Source organism: Corvus hawaiiensis, chromosome 1, assembly GCF_020740725.1.
Source record: "Corvus hawaiiensis isolate bCorHaw1 chromosome 1, bCorHaw1.pri.cur, whole genome shotgun sequence".
Taxonomy (NCBI): domain Eukaryota; kingdom Metazoa; phylum Chordata; class Aves; order Passeriformes; family Corvidae; genus Corvus; species Corvus hawaiiensis.
In genome coordinates this window covers 66,218,585-66,239,707 of record NC_063213.1, presented here as the reverse complement: position 1 = coordinate 66,239,707, position 21,123 = coordinate 66,218,585, and the positions used below count along the sequence as shown (strand labels likewise).

Sequence of the window (21,123 nt, the reverse complement as noted above, 5' to 3'; positions counted from 1 at the left end):
GCAGGGCACTGTAACTAACCTGCAGAACCACAGCAAGCATAGGGCAAGTTGTGCAATTTCAGCTCAGTGCAGTTTTACTATGGATTTACTAAGACAATTACTTCCCTTTTGGGAGTCTGTCCTTCTGAATGCCCAAGTGCAGCCTCAAAACATCCGTCCTTCACGGGCACCTTGCAACTGTGACCTGCCTCCTCTCTATCTGCTATTTTGATGGAAATGAGCAAAAGCTGCCCGGTGTGGCTGCCCTTATTTCTCTCTCTCTTTGAGATTTAGCAGCAGTTTTTATAAAGAACCAGTGTTTACTTTTTCCAATCCTAGCCCTTCTGCGTTGGAGAAATGCCCTCTCCTCAGAGCCATGCCACCTTCCTCAGAGTGTTTATGTCCTCTCAGCAGGAAAGGATTACAAATTATGTTGGGAATGGATTTTTTAAAACACACAACCTCTTATTGCACAGTGTTTTTAAGTAAAGTAGCAGGTGAGCTTGTTAACTCCATCTGCCACTCTTGTCATGGAGGACATGTTTTTTAAACAAGCTTTAATATCCTTTACTAAATAAAAGTTGTTTTCAACAGGAATACCCTGAGCATAATCATGATATACATATGCGCTCTTTTTTTAAATAAAATAAAAGAAAGAAAGAAAAAAACCCAATAATTGCCATCTGCCACTTTCTTAGTAAACATTGTCATATGTCATGAACTCAATTACCCAGATCACTGGGGTGTGGACAACTGGGTGCTGCTTTTTAAAAACAAGTGTTGAAATAAAACTTTGCTTTAGGTGCAGCAAATCCATTACTGAATGTCCATCAGAGAGAACGGGCTCCTTTCAGGCAGCTGTGTGTGTTCCCTTACGTCAGTGGAAAACTGCCTGGGCACAACCAGCTCGTTTCTTATTGACTCGTGTAATTACAGGCAGGGCTAATAAATGGCACCAGTTACTGCAAAGGCTGCCCCAAATTCTGCATTCTGTCTTTGGTCGAGTTGAGCAATGATGGTGACTTTCACCAGATCTGCTTTTTGGCCAAGTGTCCTCTGTGACAGGGGAAGCCACATTCCCTGCTGAGGAGATGCCTTGGGCTCGGTTTTAGAAATAGGTTCACTCATTTAGAAGAAGTCCAGGCTGAAGACCTGGGGCACTGCTAGTGCAGGAGAGAAAGAGGAGGCAAAAGAGAATAGGAGGACAAAATTCTGTGATCCCCTTGAAATCTGAATTTGGAAGCTGCTGGGAAAGACCAGAATTGGTGGAAAGGTGTTTAAATTAAGTGGGCAAAGGCACGGGACAGAGGTACAGCACATGAAAAAAAAAAGGCAGAAAAATGGTAAAAATACTCAACAATCATTTAATAAATGGGGTGGTGGGGGTCCGTTGCCCCTTTTCCTCAGCTCCTAAGGAATCATAGTTAATTTATTAAAGAAACAGTGGAAGCTTGAAAGCTAAGATCTCCAAGACTAACATTTGCTTGTTTTAATTTGAGTGTTTTTAGGTATAAACAGTTAGAAATAATTCTTAATTGCACACTAGATGTGACCATGCAGTGACCAACATCTGCTAATCGAACAAGGAGACCATCTTTTAGGAAGGGAAACAAGTTACAAGTCCAGAGGCAATCTATATTGCAAATCTAAGAGGTCAGTCATGGTTATGATTCCTAATTTATTGTTCACAAGGCATTGAATCATCTTCTCTGGAAAACCTACAGAAATCTGCCATCTTATACTGGATTCTGAAAAAAATGTATCCTTTTTCAAACTACTACTGGCATCAGTTTCAGCTGGCACTTCAGGTGTCTTTAAATATCTATGTAATTGGCTTATTTTGTGTTCATAGAACTTATGGGTCAGACTCCTGTCATCCTGCTTCAGTATTCATTGTAAATTGATATTAGCTTGGTGAAATGACTTCTGGGAATGTTTAACATTTTCTTTCTCTCTCTCTTTTCATTTTGGCATGTCTTCTTTCCCCTTCTGATGCAAACCAACCTGCTCTCTCTTAGTGATATTTTGATCAACTGATGTGGGGGAAAGGAAGCCTATCTGTGAGAGCTTTGATACACACAACAAAACTAGTGACTTTGTTGGAAGAAGGAGGATCAGTCCAGAATCTGTCTCTTCTTTTTTTGTCGTTTTGGGGGGTTTTTTTGGTGTTTTTGGTTGGTTAGTTGGTTGGTTTTTGTTGGGTTTTTTTGTGTGTGTGTGTGTTTTGGATTTGTTTTGTATTGGCTTTTAGGGTTTTTTTATTTCGTTTTGTATTTCTTTTTGGCCAAAATGCACCAACATGTTTTGAATAGGTGTCTCTGGCATTCAGTAAGGCACAAAAAGAGAGATTTATAAGGTTCCCATGCCCTGTTGATTATTCAGGAGCTGTCTGTGTTTGATGTGGTGGGCACACTGTGCCCAGTTTGTTACACCTGTTTGGTTCTCAGCTGAAACCCGCTGGTGCAAAGCTGCAGCCCATTGTGCTCAGCAGACTGGCCTCTTGTGAGTAAATGATATGTATTCCTCTGGCTGAGTAAGACCTTGATGAACTTGTATCAAAGGTTTTTCTGAGCTCATTTTTAGAAGCATGATGTGAATTTTATGGAGCAGGTGTGGGTGCCAGGGAAAGGTGGAGGCTGGTGTCACACTTCACAGCATAAAGCCACCCACCATCAAGGCTGCTTTTCATGTGCTCAGCCAATGTGAACCCTACTGGAAACAGAAGGCCCTCTGAGGCTACGTGTAAGCCTGAAGGAACAGAGCAGGCTTTTGAGGCAGGAAATCAAAGACATTGGAAAAATTCCTGCTTCAAATCACGGTAATTTTTAATGACTTGTAAATCATGACTGAAGAAAGAAAATCATAATCATTTAAAAAAATCCTCTCCCTTGCCTTCAAAGTAAGTAGAACACTTTCCAGATCAAATTGCTCTCCTCAGTCACCTCAGCAGAACAGAAGATGGCTCTGCAAAGGGAGCTGGTTACAATTCCTGCACTGGGGTGCTGCCTTCTGTGAGGACAGAGTGTGTGTTTTCCTGTCAGATTGTGCCATGTTACAGGCAGGGGGAGACAGTCCTTGAGGGTGGCAAACAATCACCTCGACTGGGAAACAGGAGCATGCTCTGTGCTTTTCACCCAAAGGGAACAGCAGTGCTAGGATTTGACCCTTTTTGTGCTGTTGGTGTTGGGTTAGAGCTACTCAACCCCTGGAGTCTTCCCTCTTGGAGGTATAGTGTCTGATGATGCCCTAAGGCTACCATGCCTTAGGTAAAGTGCCTTAAAAGAGAAAGCCCCTGGCTTTACTTCCAACAAAATTCATGAGCTACTACAATTGACAGAAGTTTTTAAATATGGGGGGAAAGTGTGTAAGGGTTGATGAAACTTCCTTTTAGCAAAGCAATTTTGGATAGCTCCCAGTGATTTGAGAATGCTTATATTGTACACATTCAATAATGTCAGCTGGGAGGTCATTCTTGTCCCTGTGTTTCCCAAGACACTGATTTCTCGATTGTTATTCTTCTGATAATGCTCCTGTGTATTCAGCATTTGATGCTGCAGAAGACACCTCAGCTTACAGGAGAAATTCCTGTGCATTTGAAGGAGACTTCATCTTTGGTCCAGTGGGGGATAAACCTGAATCATGAGGTAACAGAGCTCAGGGTATCCATGCTCTATGAGCTGCTTTGGGAAAGTATTTGGATTTTGTATCTTTTTTTTTTTTTTTTTTTTTAATTGAATGGGCTCTTTCCTGCCCTGAGGAAAGGAAGCCCCAGGAAAATCCTGCCATAAAAGATTTCTTTGCAGCAGTCCCACTAGGTTAAAATGGAGACTCTTCACCATGAAAATGTTCCTCTGGGAGAAGTTTCACCTGTTAAATCTGAGTGTTTCAGCATGTTTTGGGGTGCAAGGTCTTTACGTTCTGCCTTGAAGGGAGTTAGGAAAAGGGAATGCCTGCATTGTTTATGACATAACTTTTTGATTTCAGCAACTGGAATTGGGGGTAGAGGAAAGAAAGAAAAAAGTAGCAGTGTTAGGAATAGAGTAAGTCACTAAGAGTGGCAAAAGGAGTCTGAAAGACTGCCATAAAAAGCAGACTTCCCAGAAAGCTAGATCATTTCCTCGCTATGTTGGCATATATCTGAAAAGTTTCATAAGATTACCTATATATTTCTGATTACTTAAAAAATTTGGGCGTGCTGGATTACAGTGTTACCCAATATCAGCATGTATTATGTAATTCTAAGGCAGTAGAGTTACAAAATTCAAAGACAGTCTAGTCGAGTCTTTTTTAGGAGATGTTAAGTGGTACAATGTCTAAAAACAGTTGCTGCCTATAAAGGGGGAAGAACATTTTCTGCCAGTTCTGAAATTGAGGGTTACAGAATTTGCAGAAGTGGCCTTGGCTGAGGCTTTGCATTTCAGAGCTGTGATCTTCTGAAGTGGCTCCTTGTGGACCTGGGTTCTGTTGGTGCAAACTGTCACGCCTACATGCACAGCCTCACATGCAACAGGTAATGCTTGAACAAAGCCTTCCGGCTGGATTGAAACTTCTCATGATTAGCAGGTAATTAAAAAAAAAAATAAATCCAGTTTCTCAAAGCCAGCATAAACCCCCACCATCCTTATTGCTTAAATAATGCAGGAGAAGATCTCGGGTAATGCACTGACATCTGCAAATCAGAGTTAATTAATCTTTGTGATACACTTTTCAGAAATAATCTCCTTTGTCACTTGGTGGTGAGAGGCATCAGCTGCCAGTAGAAAGAGCAGGGATAGACCACAATCAAGAATGACACACACTGCAGCAGAATGGGGCAAGAGTAGAGTTGGGTTAGCCAAAACTAGTCTTCCACTTCTCTGTAGCCTTCATTTGGCAGCTTGCTTTAAGCTTCGACAAGAGTCAGTTGTGCTGTGCATCAACCTCTTACTTACTCTTTGCAGTCTGGAAATATAAGGAAGAATATGCTTACTTCTCTGATCAAAATCTCCTAGCAGGGCTCATTTGAACGAACACAATGTCACAATGGAGTCCGGACAACAAACTAGCAAAAAAAAAGGTAATAGAGTAGTGAATTTATAACCACGAAGTAGGGGGCACTTGACATCAGTATCAGGATGTTAAGATGTCTTAGCATCTCAGGATGCTAAGAATGATTGTAGGTTACGGGGGTTCTGGGGGTCCAGTCGGGACGGCCGGACGTAGACGGTGACGGATGGAGACGAGAGATCTCTATAGGCAGGTCTTGGGACACAGCCGGTTTATTGTAAAAGGCTTGGGTATTGGGGCACTGCTCAGAGCTGGTAGACTCAGCTCTGAGCAGGCCCAAGAGAGCAAGAGAGTAAACGGGTGAGAGAGAGAGAGTGTAAGAGCAAGAGTAAGAGCAAGAATAGAAGTGGAAGTGAGGAATGTCTGAAGTCCTGGTTACAATACAATAAATCATCTTCTGTACTGAATATTCTAATTGTCACTAACCAATCTAATACAAGATACAAATCCTATAGCATTTACATACAGCCTATAAGAGTTCTTATATTACCATAGAGTGTTACATCTTAACTTCTAAAAACTACTCTTTGGACCCCTTCTGCTGAGCTAGTAGGGTCTGCTCTGACCCTTGGACCTGTTTGCAAGCAGAGGGTATTGTTCCATCAAGAGGGGATTACTTCAGTCGGCCATACCATTGTTTTCTAGTTGTTCAGTAACTAAGACCTGGTATTTCAAAAGTGGCTTTCATTTCGATGTTGCCTGTAGTTTTCATATTCCCAAAATCTTTTGTCAGGCAATCATATTTCCAAGGCTTTCCTGTTTCATCTTCCCCAACAAATGATGACTCTAATTCTCCTGTGTTTTATTAAGCATAGGGCAGCAGAAAGGACTTTAGGCTGCTATAAGAAAGGTGAGAGCTAATTCTTTTCCAGGCTAGCATTTGCCAGCCAAACAATATGCACAGGATTTTTATGAACATAGGTGAGTGCAAAGGACACTGAAAATAAGTGCTTGAGGGAGGGTTAGGCTTGTCATTTTCCCCTCTCCTGAGAAGAATACGTGTGAAGTGCTACCTCCACCATCAAGTGTGCTTTGTATTTATTTGCATTGTCTCCTATTAGCCCCACCTCTTTCACCAATCTCTTCTATGTGGATGCTTTTGGGTGCAGATTTGTACTTTGATGGCGAGAGTAAGAACAGGGTGTAAGGACAGAGAAGACTTTTCTTGGCCAGCCTTCTGCATTCTGGAGTTCTTCAAACTTCATGGTGGCCTGGTTACATCTCTGGTTTCTTTTCCCTGTAAGTGTTGAGTGACACTGTCCATGATGGAAATCACAGATGTAGGCCAGTTTAACACCCCCTCCCTCTCAGCTCCGTTTAATAGTCCCTCCCTCTCACCCCCACCAATGGTTTATGATCAGCTTAGTTAGGTTCTTTTGCCTCTTTTAATAGAAAAAGTGGCAGGTGTTGGTGGCCTAGACTAAAAATGTGTGATGCAGTTTTAAATATGATTTATGTCTTCTAGCTATTCCTTAGGATAGCAAAGGGTATTCCTTTTTGCATCAACCTAAGATATAGTTGAAAACTGCAGCTGTAAATACCTATCAATCAGAAGCAATGACTAGGAAAACTAAACACAGTCATTTGATGTTCTTTTGCTTTATCCTCCATAAAGCTTATTTTTTGAGTGGATATTTTAGAGGTACTTCCTTAGATTCCTCCTCTGGACCAGACACCATGAGTTGCACTAAGGTTAAATCCTGTTTCCAAAGCAGATCCAGTTCAGTTAAGGCACTGACAAGAGGCACACAGCACGGCAGTGCTTGGAACAAACATATATATGACAGAAGCAAGGCCTTCTCTATCTGGTGTAAATGTGTCAATATGCACTTTGTTCGTGTTTTAACAGTGACTTAGTCACAAGCAGGGAGTGGTGGTGAACGCAAACCAGGAAACTTAAGAGCCTTCTTCTCATGAACGTGTAATGAAGTCCTCTTCAGCCTTTCAGCCTCCTTTGAATTCAGCTGGATTAAAGCAGTGAACAAACAATCCATAATTGTTTGCCAGGAGTACGATGATCCACAACAATGATTGTGTAAAAGGAACAAGCTGAAATGCCCAATAGCCTCCTCAACACCCAGGAATTATGCTGGTACAGCACAGAGCATAACTGAAGTACTGGTTAATAAAACAGTTAATGAAGTAATTGTAAAACATTTTTTCTACTTTTCTGCTGAGCAGCACATGAGAGGTTCTTAACAGTCAGTGGCATGGAGGGGGTTTTACAGGAACAGGGATGAAGGAAGGGGAAATCTAGAGGAAAGAGTCTAGATATCTGAGCATAGAGCTTCCCCTTAAATGTAAAAGAGATTTTTTTTTCATTTTCTTTCCTACAAATGTGAAAGTTTTAGGATGCAGTTACCTGAAGCATTTTCTGTATTAGCATGCCTCATATAAGGAGTCCTGATCTCTTGGCCCTCTGTCTGTGCTGCCACGTGCCAGCCTCTCGCTCCATCAATGAAACCATCTATGGTGATGCATGCTGGATAGTTTCCCCTGCCAGGGCACATGGAAGGCCACTGACCACCCTCGGGTGCAGCAGCAGATGCTGTATTGAAGAACCTGAGTGTTTTTTCTGGATACAGACACAAAAACCCAGTAGCTGATAGTGCAGTACTAGGCCATTCAAAGAAACAGAAAGTAGCTCTAGGAACTTGGAGTAGAAGCCCTTAGGAGAGAATGGACCTTTGATTTCTGCTTACAGATAGGTTATTAATTTTTGAAAGATCACTTCACTTTCCAGAACACTATTCTGATCCTTCTTGCCACATTTTCAGAAGTGAAAAAAAGCACATTGGGATATCTAAAACCTCTGCTTCCTGCCTTCCTGATAAGATCCCTGTGAACCGTGTTTGTCCCTTCTCTTTTACTTTTTTCAGGAGGCAGAAGCTGCAGATGTGAATGAAAGCTTAGACATGTAAATATTCAGCAAAATTTCATTGCCCTGCAGGAAGAAAACCTGCCTGCCTGTCCTCAGTTCCTAGCTTCTGTGCACAGACTAGCCTTTTACAACTTCAATGCCTTGTCACAGATACTGCGTTGATTCACCAACACCTGTTTGCTAATAAATATTCTAATTGTTCTGAGGTATAAATTGGGAGTGTGGGAGGATTGCAGATCATATCTTATATAACTGCCAAAGGGTATGCAAAGCCTTTCATGGCGTCCTGAATAATGTAAGGTATACTTGCATTTTCATTAGAGTAACCTCCTCCTCCTGAGTGAGGCAGAAAGCGATTTGTGCCCCGAGGAAAGCTACGTGACAGAGGTCTGTGTTCTTAGAAGGCAGCGGCAAGCAGTGCCAGCAATATCCGGTAGATCAAATGTTTCTAGGCTCTCGTGTTTCTTGTCTGTGAAATCAGATTCAACTGCTGGCTCCCATGGAACTTGCAACGTAGCATTCCCAGCTAAAATACTGCTTTGAAAACAAAACATCTCCTTCATCACTACTGCTGGGCATCACAGCAGGCAGTTGTTAATTCCAGCTGCATTTATAAGTGGGCTCTTGGGCAATGAAACATTAATTCTCCGATGTCATTTGCTATGCTGGCCGCAAAGTCAGTGCCGAATTACTCACGTCCATCAATGTTTGGTTGCTCTACCCGAAGAGATTCTCATGAGCTCGGTTCCCTTGCTGTCTTCACTAACTAAATCAAAAAGTAAAATAAAATTATCTTTCAGCCAAAGCCTACAGTGGCATATGGAGGATCTCTCCCTTACAACTAGTAATAAAGGATCCACAGAGACAAGTATGTGTGTTTCCAGACTTGCTATACACCTCCAGCTAAAAATAATAGTATATCTATATATATATATATATAGAGTGTGTGATATATATATATATATATATATATATATAATGCCTTGAAATTTGAGCTTTGCTTCCAGTTCAGTCTATGGCTGAGTCAGCAGAGGAGTCAAAATGAGTTGCAGCTGAATGTCATGGAGCTTAGAAGTAAAGGGAGCAAATGGCTGTGCCCAGGGATACAGTATAAGAACCAGAAAGGAAATAGGAGTAAATTCAGGGGATTGGCATCAAAACACTGAAAGCAGCAGGTTATAGTCACTAACAGGCTTTTGCTAAGCTTCTGGTATTATTATGTGAGTAACATGAAGACACGTTTTGGACCATGGTCAATGTATTGGTGATAATAATTGTGATGGTAATTATGCAAAGAGCTCACTCACACTTGGTGCACGTCTGGTGCACACACTTGGTGTTATGTCAAAGGCAACTTTTAAACTTGCCACTGAGCCCTCCATGATCCTGAGCATATTGAAAAAAGCTTGATTGATTGTAAAACCCAGTAGGCGCAGCAACAGAAAGCAGTGTGATAAATGGAGTGATCAGAGAAATATGCTTTTTTGGTTGTTGTTTCTGTTTTCATCAAAGGTGGCATTTCAGCCTTATGTTGATCGCCTGCCTAAAGCCTAGGCAATAGTTATGGACCATCTAAGTTTTGACTTACTTGGAACACTATAAGAGCAGTGTGTTTTTGGACTACTCACTCTGGTGTGGAATTTTACTCTTTAGTATTATATTATCATGCCTCATTGCAAAAGCCTGGTAAAAACTGAGTGTGAATATGACTACACTCTCCAAATATGCCTCCCTGAAGCTGACCTCTTTGCATTCCTTACCTGGCTTCATTTAAAGCTGCTGACACTTTTATGTAAAATTTAGTATCATCTACCTGAAATAGAAGACCAAATCCAGCCATGTTCTGCAGTAAATAAGAACAGCTACTGTAACTTACTTGCCCAGGTGGTTGTACAACACCCCCTGATGCTACGTTAGGTTTTCTTGTTGTTGGGCTTTTCCAATTAGCATCCTAGAATGGAAAATTTGTATTGAAACAAATGTTTAAGTACTGAAGATGAGTATCTTCTATTTAATGCCTTGGAAGGGGAAGCTCTGTTGGACAATTTTGTTTTTCACAAATGGCATCACTATCAATTCTGAAGCCTGTAACAGAGTAAAGTAACTGGGGTGTCAGAACCTGGCCTTCCACCACACGTTCTTTTGGAATCTTTTGGATTCTCATTGTATTTATGGTTCACCCCATGAAGATCAGAGTGAGCAGAGGTAATGCTGACATTGCAAACCACTGGATCCAACATCAGTATAACTTCCTGCTTAGCAAAAATACTTCCATGGAGGGTAGAACCAAAAGGATTATCTGCTCTGCTAAATCCTATCCCTGCAACTACCTGACCAAACCAAGTTCATCTCATGCACCAGAGGCTACAATACTTCTCCCAGCATCTTGTAGCAGCCGTAAGGTCTGTGGTGAAAGATAAAACATAACATACACCAGCCTGCTTTCCTTTGCCTGCCTCTCTTCTCTGGGTCTTTTAAGATCTATCTAACATTTTGTTCTTACAAACTGAGTCTGAATGTGATTAGCTTTTGTCACATTGTGGCACATTACAAAAGGACATTAGGTGCAATTCACCACCGTGAGGCATCTGGTCTTGCCTGTTTACCATTAACTAATGAGATCTCAGTCTGGATATGTGAATGATGTTCTAATTTTGCAGTGATGCCTTCATTTAGCAGAGATTTTTTCTTAGAAATCCTTCCAAAACTGCACAATCAAAATTTAATACAACCAGCAAACCTCTGGCATAAAAACCAGATTGTACTTGCGTTGGTCAAAGTAAGAGTAATGCAGCTGGAAAGAGTCAATGATCAAAGCACCTTCCACTATAAAGCTCTAGGAATAGCCTAGGAATTTTTCAACTACAAGATGCTTTAACTTCACTTTAAAGCAAGAACAGTTACTCTAGGCTCTAAGATCCTCTGCATGCTTATAGATGCTGCTGGACAGAGTAGGTTGCCTCTGAACATGCAGAAACAGAAGAGCTGAAGCTGAGAGAGGAGTTGCAGGGAGGATTCCTTCCAAAAGGAAGACAAGCAGCAACCTTAAGGTACACCTTCATGTGCACCTTTCCCTGAGCAAGCCTTGCAGTTATCAGGTTTCCAGTACAGTGCCCTAGAGATTGGAAAGGAAGGTGGGTGAAGGGAGGGCAGCTGTGAGTCTTGGGCAGCTCTCCAGGGGAGCTCTGGCAGAAGCAGCTGCCGGTGGACGGTGTTGAATCACTGCAACCCGGCGGCACAGCTCTGCTCAGCCAGCACCATCCGGATCCTGAGCAGCTCTGGTGTCCTCTGGTAGCTCTGGCTGCAAGAAGGCTGCAGCCACTCTCTCCAACTTCCTCCCCAGACAGACCGTCTGTCTGGGAGGCTACGTGCCAGGGTTCATGCTGTCCCAGGGGTTCAGCCCCTAGTTATGAGGATTTAGTTACTAACACATTTGTAATACTGATGCTGTTAGTACTTAAAGTGCTGTCATGGGTTTTCCAGAAGCTGTATTTGTTTGCTCCTACATGAACAAGCAGAAACAGAAAGGCTAATTTTCTTTTGAAGTGAGAAGTGGAAACCCATGCTTAAAACCTTTACCCTGATGTCCTCACCCACTGTACCACTTCACCATAGAGGCTGACAGAAACAGAGAACTTGGGCCAACATTCATTTCTCCTCGTTTTGCAAACTGACCAAGTTCCTCTTTCAGACGTGAGGTAGTACGTGTGCATACACACTGTGAGACCAAGCTGTTAGCTAATCCTCTGCTCTGGAATCCATCTAACAAAGGGGTAGAGCACTGGGAAATATTTCTTTTCTAAGTTGTTTAAGTAAACAAAATTAAATCTCTTCTTGGCCAGTTTTAAAGATCAAATAATAAAAGCCTGGAATAGTTCTGTTGTATACATTTCCCTTGGAAAGTATCTGCTTCAGTTTTTCTCTTTGTTAATCAGGTCTGAGATGTCCATTAGAGAATAGTTTATTCTCAGCTTTAGTTAATATTTTTCAAGTGTGCTGTATTTGTACACATTTATTCCTGCCCTCTCAGCTCTCAAAGATTATCTAAGGACAGGACAGCTAATGGCTCTCTGAAGCCAGTCAACCTTTTTTCCTGACGTCAGAGTAAGGACAGCTAAAATAGCAGTAGAAAATACCTTCTTAAATTAGCTGTGGCCCTCTTCCCTTTTGTAAGACTTTCTGATTTTTGTGTTGCTTTCCTTAAGTTGTAGATTGTTTAAAAGTGGGTTCATTATTCAGTGCATATGACAAGAAAACGTATTTAAATTCTGATGTCTTTGGGAAGTTTGTTCACATTATGCGTTCATCTCATGTTTACTCTTTTCTGTGGTAACTGCTACCTAATGCACTAATTCTACTGTACTGATTCTGGTACTTACCAAGCAAGCATAAGGTGACAAAAATGTTTGTGAGGTGATCTTTATCATCTTACCAGGACTTGAATTCTTTTTAGAGAAGGGTCAGTCAAAAGCTAACACTGTGTAAGCTGGGAGTATTACCATTGCGTTCGTTGCCACTGCAGGTCAGATCCCCCCTTTCCTAGCAGTAGGAAGTTTGTTTTACTTCTTTCTCTTCCACTACTGCCACACGAAGCAAGGAATTAGGACATACTCGTGTACAGTTCTATCTACAAACGTTTCAAGAATGCTGCCACTTTAACTACTCATTTGTTTCCTTTCCTACAGGTGTATTTGTTTTCAGACAGCTCCGTTTATTATTCTAGTCTAGAATAATCTCTGCATGGCTTTGTCAGTGCTGTTTTGGGGGAGGACCTGAGGGAAGAGTGGGAGGATGGTCATTTTCAGGGTCAGTGCAGCCTTGGGCTTCCTTACACCGATTGTGATCTACACCTCTAATTAGGGCTTTGGACAGGGAGCCTGACCTGCATTGAGCACATCTGTTTGCAAAACCCCTGACCTAAGGCACTTCCACGCAGGCAGGTGCACATTACTTTCATGTAGTTCAGCCTGAATTAATCCTTGAACTGTGAGTGCAGGAGAACGAAATGCAGAAGGCAGAGCTCCTCCTGTTGGGCACAGCCCCGTGCAAATGTGGCCAGTCTGCTTCCAGCCCCAGGGTGGTAAGAGGATGTTGCACTGTGTGGCCCTCTCAGCTCAAGTCTCTATCAGCTGTGTGTGCTCTGCACAACTAAAATGGCAAATTTTTCCACTCCTGGAAGAAGGAGATTTCTTAGAATAGATCAAAGAGGTCATTGTAGCCCAGACATAGTGACTAAGCTCATCCTTTGAGTGAGAGAGCACACTTCCTGTCCTCACCTGACTGTTTTACCCTGTTCTTAAGACTACCGAGTATCATGACAGCCCATTTTAGAGGGGACTGAAAGAGTGCATCTGGACAGGGTGTTAAGTACTGGCTCAGTGAAGCACTTCATCTTTCTTTTTGGTCCCCACTTAAGTTTTTTAATCAGCTGGAGCCTTCAAATCTATAAAATCAAATATTTCTCCTCCTGGTGGTATTAAATTGCATGCAGAGCTCTGTGGGCAGGTAGCCAGAACAATAACAAAGCCACCTTGCAAGTATTTATCTCTGGCAATACCTTATACTTCTGATTTCTGTCTGTCTGAATATTTCAGTGCCTTTTAAACTGTCCATTAATTAAACCCCACAAGTAAGGTTATCTAATTTTTCCAACTGCAGAAACCAAAAACCGAAGGGGTTACAAATAGAATTGGGAGACTTCTTTGTGTTTGGAGGGCTACCCAAGGCCACCGGTGACAAGAGAGCTGTTCACAGAGCATGATACTGCCTGATGTGAATCTGGCCATGTGACTCACCTGACAGCATGAGGTTGGTCTAGAAAGATGCTGTGTCTCCTGATTTTTGGTTGTCCATCTCGGTGGTGCTGCTGACTCTTTCCTTTCTTTAGAATTAGTGTTACTGAAGAGTCAGGCAGTATTGAAGGCAGTACAAACAAGACGAAAAACTTTGGTGCCATGTTGGATCATACATGCAGAATTTTATGACGTATCAAGGCCTGATCCAAAACTGTTACAATTACTCATAGTTCCATATGATTTTGGTTTTCTTTTCCAACAGTGGGATTCCCTTGCTGTAGGAATGAGCTGATTTTGTTTTTCTCTTTATGTCTACTTTCAGTTTTGCACAGCTCTGCACAGGGAGGTACCTTTGGAAAGCATAGTTCTGTGACATATTTATATGATCAGATTGAACTATGAACCAGGAGAGGGAAATCTAAAGGCAGTGACAGGAATTCAAAGACTTGTTAAAATAGTTTGAAAATTTCAGGAATTCAAATGGTAATCTCACAATGGTGTGAATTCATGTATGCTTGTGCTGGTGCCAAAAAAATCCAAATTAACCTGTAAATTGAAACAAAGAATCTGATTTTGCATTTCATGGGATTGTGGTAGGGCTGAAGGAATCAACAGACATAAAAATATGTTGACAACACAGGTGTAATTTTTTAAAAAAGGAGAAGGAGATGCCCTCAAATATATTATCTGAAGTAGACTGTATTGATAAACTGGGCAATTAGGTTACATAAATCAGTGCTGCAAACATACTGGGATAATCAAATAAGTGGGTAAGACTAGTTAGAACTGGCCTATACTACAGATGAACAAAAATACGTAGCCCTTACTGGCAGAACAGAATTGTTTCTGCCCTAAGGCAGCTGAATCTCTAGAAACACCTGTAACAGTTCTGCTAAACGTAATTACAGTTGTCAGATGAAAAGAAGACACGATAAGATCAGATAATTCCACCACTCTGGAGTCCACTGAAATCAATTAGGTATTTCCAGGTTACTTTAAAGGATGCTGGGTCAGCGGGAGAAGGACCTGCTTAGAAACTGAGATATTTGTGATTTTGCAGCTTTGTGGTATTGAAAAGCACTGCTACAGAGGGGGAAAACCAGAAGTTTTGAGGAAATGTCCTGCTTTGTATTGCTGATGTGTCACCTCCTGTCTGCTCAAGAATGCATTGACTGAGAGGCAAACAAGGGGAGAGGGAGAGCTCAGTGTGAGGGTGCAACAGATCATAGATAAACACGAGCAGATATGGCTTTAATGTGAAGCTTGAAGTTACAGATATTTCAACAAAACTCAGATATTTTGAAGCTGAGTTTTCTTGAATTCTGAGTCAGAGAAAAAACGCAAATGTATTGCAAATCAGATAAGCCAGCACTTAGGGTTGTATGTAGAAGCTAAACTTAAATGCCTATAAACTATCTGGACTGTGGCATGCATATGTGAGGGTTTAACAAAAATTAGTTTAATGAAGGAACAGATTTCCTATCAAACTTCCAGTAACTCCAAAACAATCTAAAAATAGGATATTTCAAAACTAATAGTTTGACAATGTTCTTGCTAGCTAATGACCTAAGCACATGAGAAATCTGATGTGGCTATCATGCATCATGTTGTTGACACGGACTGTGAGAGTCTGGTATGCTATTTAAAAAATAATTGGAGGAGGGAGGGTTATTTTGAAAGAAATAAGTCTTTCTGGGAGCAAGTTTTTTTCATTTTAGCCTAACAACCTTTTTGAACATGATACTGAAGAGAACAAGGAGCAAAGACGGTTCCCTGCTTTTACTTTATAGTTTGACTTCTGAGGGAACAGTGAAACTAGTTTCATCCATGTCTTGAAAGATGGTTGTCCCTGCTAGACTGTTCCAAAAGTCTCCTAAATGACCATTTCAACAGAAGATTGCCTGCTGTGAGTCAGCTTATAAAGGGAAACACAGATGATAATTTAGATTTCACAAGAACCCTGATAACATTCTTAGTCATGAGAAAGGGTTCCTGTAAAGGAGTTCACAAAGAGTAATAAAATTCTTTTGTAAGTAACAGCCTAGTTGATATTAACAGTAGTCCTTACTTAAAACTGCTGCATATGTGCGAATGCGTGTGTGTGTGTGTGTGTGTGTGTGTGCGCATGTGTCTGTGAGTGTGTGCAGAGAGAGTAGGAGAAAACTTTATTTTTCTGAATGATGGTGTTGTTTAAAACAAATATATGAGTTGGTCTTTTAAGCAGAGCAGATTTAAAGGCTAAAAAATAATTAGATCCAAGGTTGGGTAACAATTTATTTACAACAGTACTTGACAAGTGTTTTTAGAGTAGTCAGTGGGACTTTTCTATTTCATGGTGGGTCCAATCCTTCAGGCATTTTAATACATGCAAACTACTGGCTGAAAACCAATGTCTTTTACAGAGGGATATTCTCTAAACAGACTAAGCAGACTCTTTTCTTTTTCCCCAAAGCCTTAATTTAAAAAAATTAAAAATTCTAACTGCAGTTTCTAAGTATCCACAGGTATTTTCTTGCAACAGCATTGCCAATAAAGCCCTGGAGCGTTCCGGAGGCAATGCCCGTCGGGGCAGGGTGCAGCCGGCTGTGCGGAGCAGTCTTGGTACCGCAGCGCTCCATCTACTGCTGCGTGGGGAAAGTCTTCCGTGCACCTCTGCCTCCCTCTGCCGCCCTGGAAGTCGGCTCCGAATGATTTTTGACGGCTTAGATCAACCTGTGAGGCTGCTTTCATGCTGGGGAGGGTTGGGATATTTAGCCCGTGGTATCACCTTACTTCCTTCCTCTCCTACATCGCTGCCCAGGCATCTTCATCCGTCATGGAGGTTAGGGGCTGAGATCGTGTTTCAGCCTTTTTAAGAGCTGAGATTGTGAGGCCAAGGGTCTCTGAAAGACTCACTTCTCAAACCACAACTAGCTGTGACTGCCAATTCCTCTGATTGAGTAGTAACTGCTGTGCACAAATTGGTAGTCTAGAAAAGGGGCAAGCATGAAGAAATCTATTGCTAACATCAGAGGTATTAATTTGCTATCTGCATTCGTAATGTCCCGTCAGTGACTCTGGTCAAAGGCCAAAAAAATGCCTTTGAAACCGGGGAAACATGTCTGCATATATGAGCAGTGCAGGGGTTATCCATTCAGTTAAAACAGATCTTTAACTGCAGCACTGGTCAACCTCTGTGGCCAGTGCCGGTTAGAAAATCTTGAGTGGGAATTGTGTTCTTCCAGGGACCAAATGGTGTTGCTATTTGGATTTTGAGCTTTTTCTATGACAGAAAGCTGGATTCCTTATGCAAAAATTTAATATTTGTTTCAGAACATGGCAATAGAACAAATTCAGCCTTGTCTGTTTCTCTAAAAAGATGTGATTTAAGAAATCAGTTCATTTTGAACAGCATTACTTTTCCAAGTGGAAAATTATTCAGCTGAGGGCTCTCCAATGAAATTTATCATTATTTTTTCAGCTTCTGAAAAAAATACCAGAAGTTAATAGCAGCTTATGTAGACGTATTCTGATCTTTTGCAGGGTAGAGAAACTAAGCTGACCCTGCTTTTCCACCTGCAGAACTAATTTCCTTTGGCTCAAGTCAGGGTTTATGGCTGGCTCCTCGCAGCGCTTTGCAAACCCACGGCGCCGGGAAGCTCCCAAACCTCCCAGCTGCTGTGAGGGAACAGAAGAATGGGGGTGATGCTGGAAGGAAAATGAGCTCTTCTGGGATGAAGATCAGTCCATGTATAAGTTTTCAGGTGTTCCCCATGGACCCTTTCACCGGTGGGTTTGGATGTGCTAAGGAGGCCTGGAGTCTCTCAAGCGTTTGTAGTGGCTCAGGGCCGGCAGTCAGGCAGAGCATGTGAGTTGTGTCCCAGCCTCTGAAATACCACACAGGAGTGGAAACCTGGGGTTTGTACACAAATTGTGAAGGTTTCTTTGTCAGCTTGTCTCCCCTCTCCTGCTGTTTTCCCTGCAGTTCCAAGCCTTCTCCTGATCCCTGCTCTGCACAGGTTATCAGAGCTGGTCATACCCCAGCCTGCCAGCCCTCCCTCTGCCAGCTACCAGCAAGCCCTCCAAGCCCTCTCTGACACAGTCACCTTCCCTGATCCATCCCCACATGTCGCTGTTGCGTGCAGGGACGGCGAAAAACGGCGTAATTTCAGGTCAGAGAAGATGGTCGAAGCTGACCCCTTTAATGCCAAAAACCCATCTTCTTATAGCATGGATCGCAAAAGAGAAATTACATAATTGGCCCATCGGTCAACCACCTACCAAGGTGATAGGCTAAGAGGTATAACCACCCATTTCAAAATATTATTCCCAGTAAACTAAAAACAATTCCACTATGTTCTCACAACAGCCTTGCACCTGCAAATGTTTACCAACTAGCAAACCGTCGGAGAGCTAGCTTGTGTGAGAATGGAGAATTTCACGTGAGACAGTAAAAAGTGGAGAATCTTTTCTCTGCTAGCCTCCTCAGCATCTACACCCACGTTCTCTGCTGTGCCCATCCTCCCCACCCTCAAGGTGCCACAGCAGGCCCTTGCAAAAGGACTACTTCTCTTTTTTCAGCCATTCATAATTTAAGGAACTACCTTATCTGATGAAATTCTGAGATTATGTACCTGGCTTTTCTTTCTTTTTCTTCTTTCTTATTTTCCTGTTTTAATTATCAGGACAGTGCTGTCCACTCTGATTTCTCCTCCCTGAGATCTTTTCAGCCCTCACCACCTTTGCTTGCCTTGCACAAGCACCGGTAGTTTATTCTTCACCTGAGCCACAGTTTCAGCAGCAACCTAAGCCCTGCTGGGAATCCCTTGCCATCATCGCTGTTGCTCCGTACAATGCTGCCTACAGAGCTCGTAATAATCCCTGCGGGGAGCTAATACACTCAGGACTTCTGTGGCAGCACCTCTCATGTGGGAGGGCTTGCTGAGGGCAGAGTTGACTGCAATTCCCTGCTCCTATGAAGCTACAGTTTGGAAGAGTGAATTTTGGTTGTTTCTGCTGCTTCATTCATTCACCCTCTTCCTCCAGAATGATCCCAGTGTTGTGCTACTGGGAAATATCACTACCATGTACCACACTTTTTTTTTTGCTTTAAAGTCAATACTTTAGCAATATTTTCCTGAATTATCCAGTTAGTCTTGTTTTCGCATGACAAATTTGTATTCAAATTTGTATCCAGCTCAGCCACCGGATGATGCACTGAGGATTAAGTTGAATAAATTATATGAATTATGGCCCCTTTTAAGAGGAGTCTCTGTTCCTTTATCACTTGTACACTGTCCAAATGTGTTGGAGGTGTTTGATAGAAAATGTTCAGATAATTTAGATGTTGCATGCCTGAGGTTTGACAACCATTTTTAGCCTCTTAGGTGGAGTTTCAGTGGAAGCCAGATGGTGGTTTTGGTGATCTCTCTTGGGAAGAAAGCTGGTTTGTTGTCCAAGGACTTAGAGGAACATCTGTGTTCTTGCTGTCCCTGCACTGTTGTAGAATGATCAGCCCTCCCTGGGGGAAGCTCAACAGGTTTCTAAATCTCTGTCTCTAAGGAGAGAGCATATGCACAACCTTGAAGGATGCTCCCCAGCAAATATTGCAGGAGTCTGCAGGCTACAGAGATATTCACTTGACCTCTACGTGAATGTGTTCCCTGTTGTTCTACTATAAAACCTCGTGGAAGGTGTTTCAGCAGGTTCTGGACACAAGTGATTCAAAATGCATTCCTCCTTGTGTGGAACACAAAAAATCATCAATGTGCAGATTGAAAAGTCACTGAGCACCAATGCAGCATTGTTTACCGATACATGCATGTTTCCGGCCTATCAGATGGCCTTGCTGATATCTGTCAGTAGGTTATCATAGGAGATTTATAAGATAAAATGGCCACCAAAAGTAGTCAGCCTTTTTACTGTATGTTTGGTTACACCACAGTGTCCTGCAGAGTATACCTTGTTCTTGGGACATTGGTCTACAATAAAAACAAATTTAGGGGTGGGGAATTTTTTAAGGACATCTAAAAATGTTTGTTTTCTCAAAGTTCTGCACACAGAGGTTAAAAAGAATAAACTAGAAAAGCTGTTTCTAAACAATTCATTGTATGTTTCGTGTTCGAACTCAAATTATATGCTGTTTTCTCACAGAGCCATACTCCAAGTATGGACTAATTCTGTCCTAAAAATGAATCACTATTGTATAATGAAGGGAACTGTTTTCTGTAAAGCCTGAATTACACAGCTGTAAAGTGGTGGGATTACTAGAAGAGGGAGGGAGAGGACCTTCCCTTGATCATGGAGCAGGGACCTGGCCAAGCAGCTGAGTTCTTTCTCCATCCGTGATGCCATGCTTAATCAGTCAGACCCAGAGCCCCCTAGGGAGCTGTTCCCTCTGAGTTTCTTATGGCCTGGCTTAATATTTACTTGCAGAAATGCCAAGTATTGTCAGCTGCAAAAGGCTTTGGGAGCACTCCTCTGAACCAGACATCCTAAAAAAATCTATCTGAAAAAAATCGGGTCATTGGCATCAAGCAGGATATTAGTTGATTTATCTGTTGTGGCTCTTCATCTACAAATTGTAAATTTTGTTATGAGTTACATTACCTCTTCAACTCTTTCCATCAAAGGATGCTGACATAAAATGATGTTTACGCAGTACTATAGCAAGCACTGTTGAAGAAATGCCAGCACTAAATGTGGCCTAGGGATGAATATTTAAGAATGGATGGGGGATGATTGCTGGCTTCTACATCGGCAAGCACCGTGCACCCTGTGCTTCGAAAGAAGCCGTGTCCAGCTTAAAGACTCTGTTACGTTATTACATAAAGAAAGCAAAGGCACAGAATAAAGATTCGCTCATGATTTCTGACGTTCTCTAACTTTCGGTGGCTTTAATCTGCCGCCACACTGGCGGTGGTGCTACGAGGTTCAAAGGGACAGGCAGGGATGTTCCGCAGCGTTGCCTGGATGTTGCCTCGGGATGAGAGCTCGGGATGACAGCTACTCCGCTGCGACCCGTGCTGTCACCTGAGCTCCCGCAGCTCCGGCGCTCCCGAGCAGCACCCGCCCTGTGCGCGCCGCTTCTTTCGCCCTGTCCCGTCCTGTCCGCCCAGGACTGTGTCCCCAGACCCCGCCGAGGCAGCCGCGGGGGTGCCTCCTCCCGCGCTCTCTGGAGCTCCGTGTGCTAACGCTGTGAGCAGAGAGGTGAAAACACTGCTCTCATCAGGATTCAGATTCTGCATTTTGCTCTTCTCCGCTGTTTAAATGTACACAGCAGCATCAATACCAGCTTTAATACCATGTAGTGTTATCATTTTCTTTTCCCCTTTAAATCTACCCATATGTGTATATAAATTTTATTTAACACACTTCTTGCTAACGCAAGTTTCTTTGGGGGTCCACGACATCCCCAGTCTTCCGCGCTCTCCTTGAGTCAAA

General features: G+C 42.3%; 1 long non-coding RNA gene across 1 annotated transcript; it reads left to right on the top strand.

The window, feature by feature from the left end:
- The first annotated feature begins 1,665 nt into the window (after positions 1–1,665).
- Positions 1,666–20,949, top strand: LOC125328478. Its single transcript, XR_007204733.1, has 4 exons — positions 1,666–1,738; positions 2,563–2,797; positions 3,522–3,623; positions 13,565–20,949. It is a non-coding gene; the product is annotated as an uncharacterized LOC125328478 (long non-coding RNA).
- The last annotated feature ends 174 nt before the right edge of the window (positions 20,950–21,123 follow it).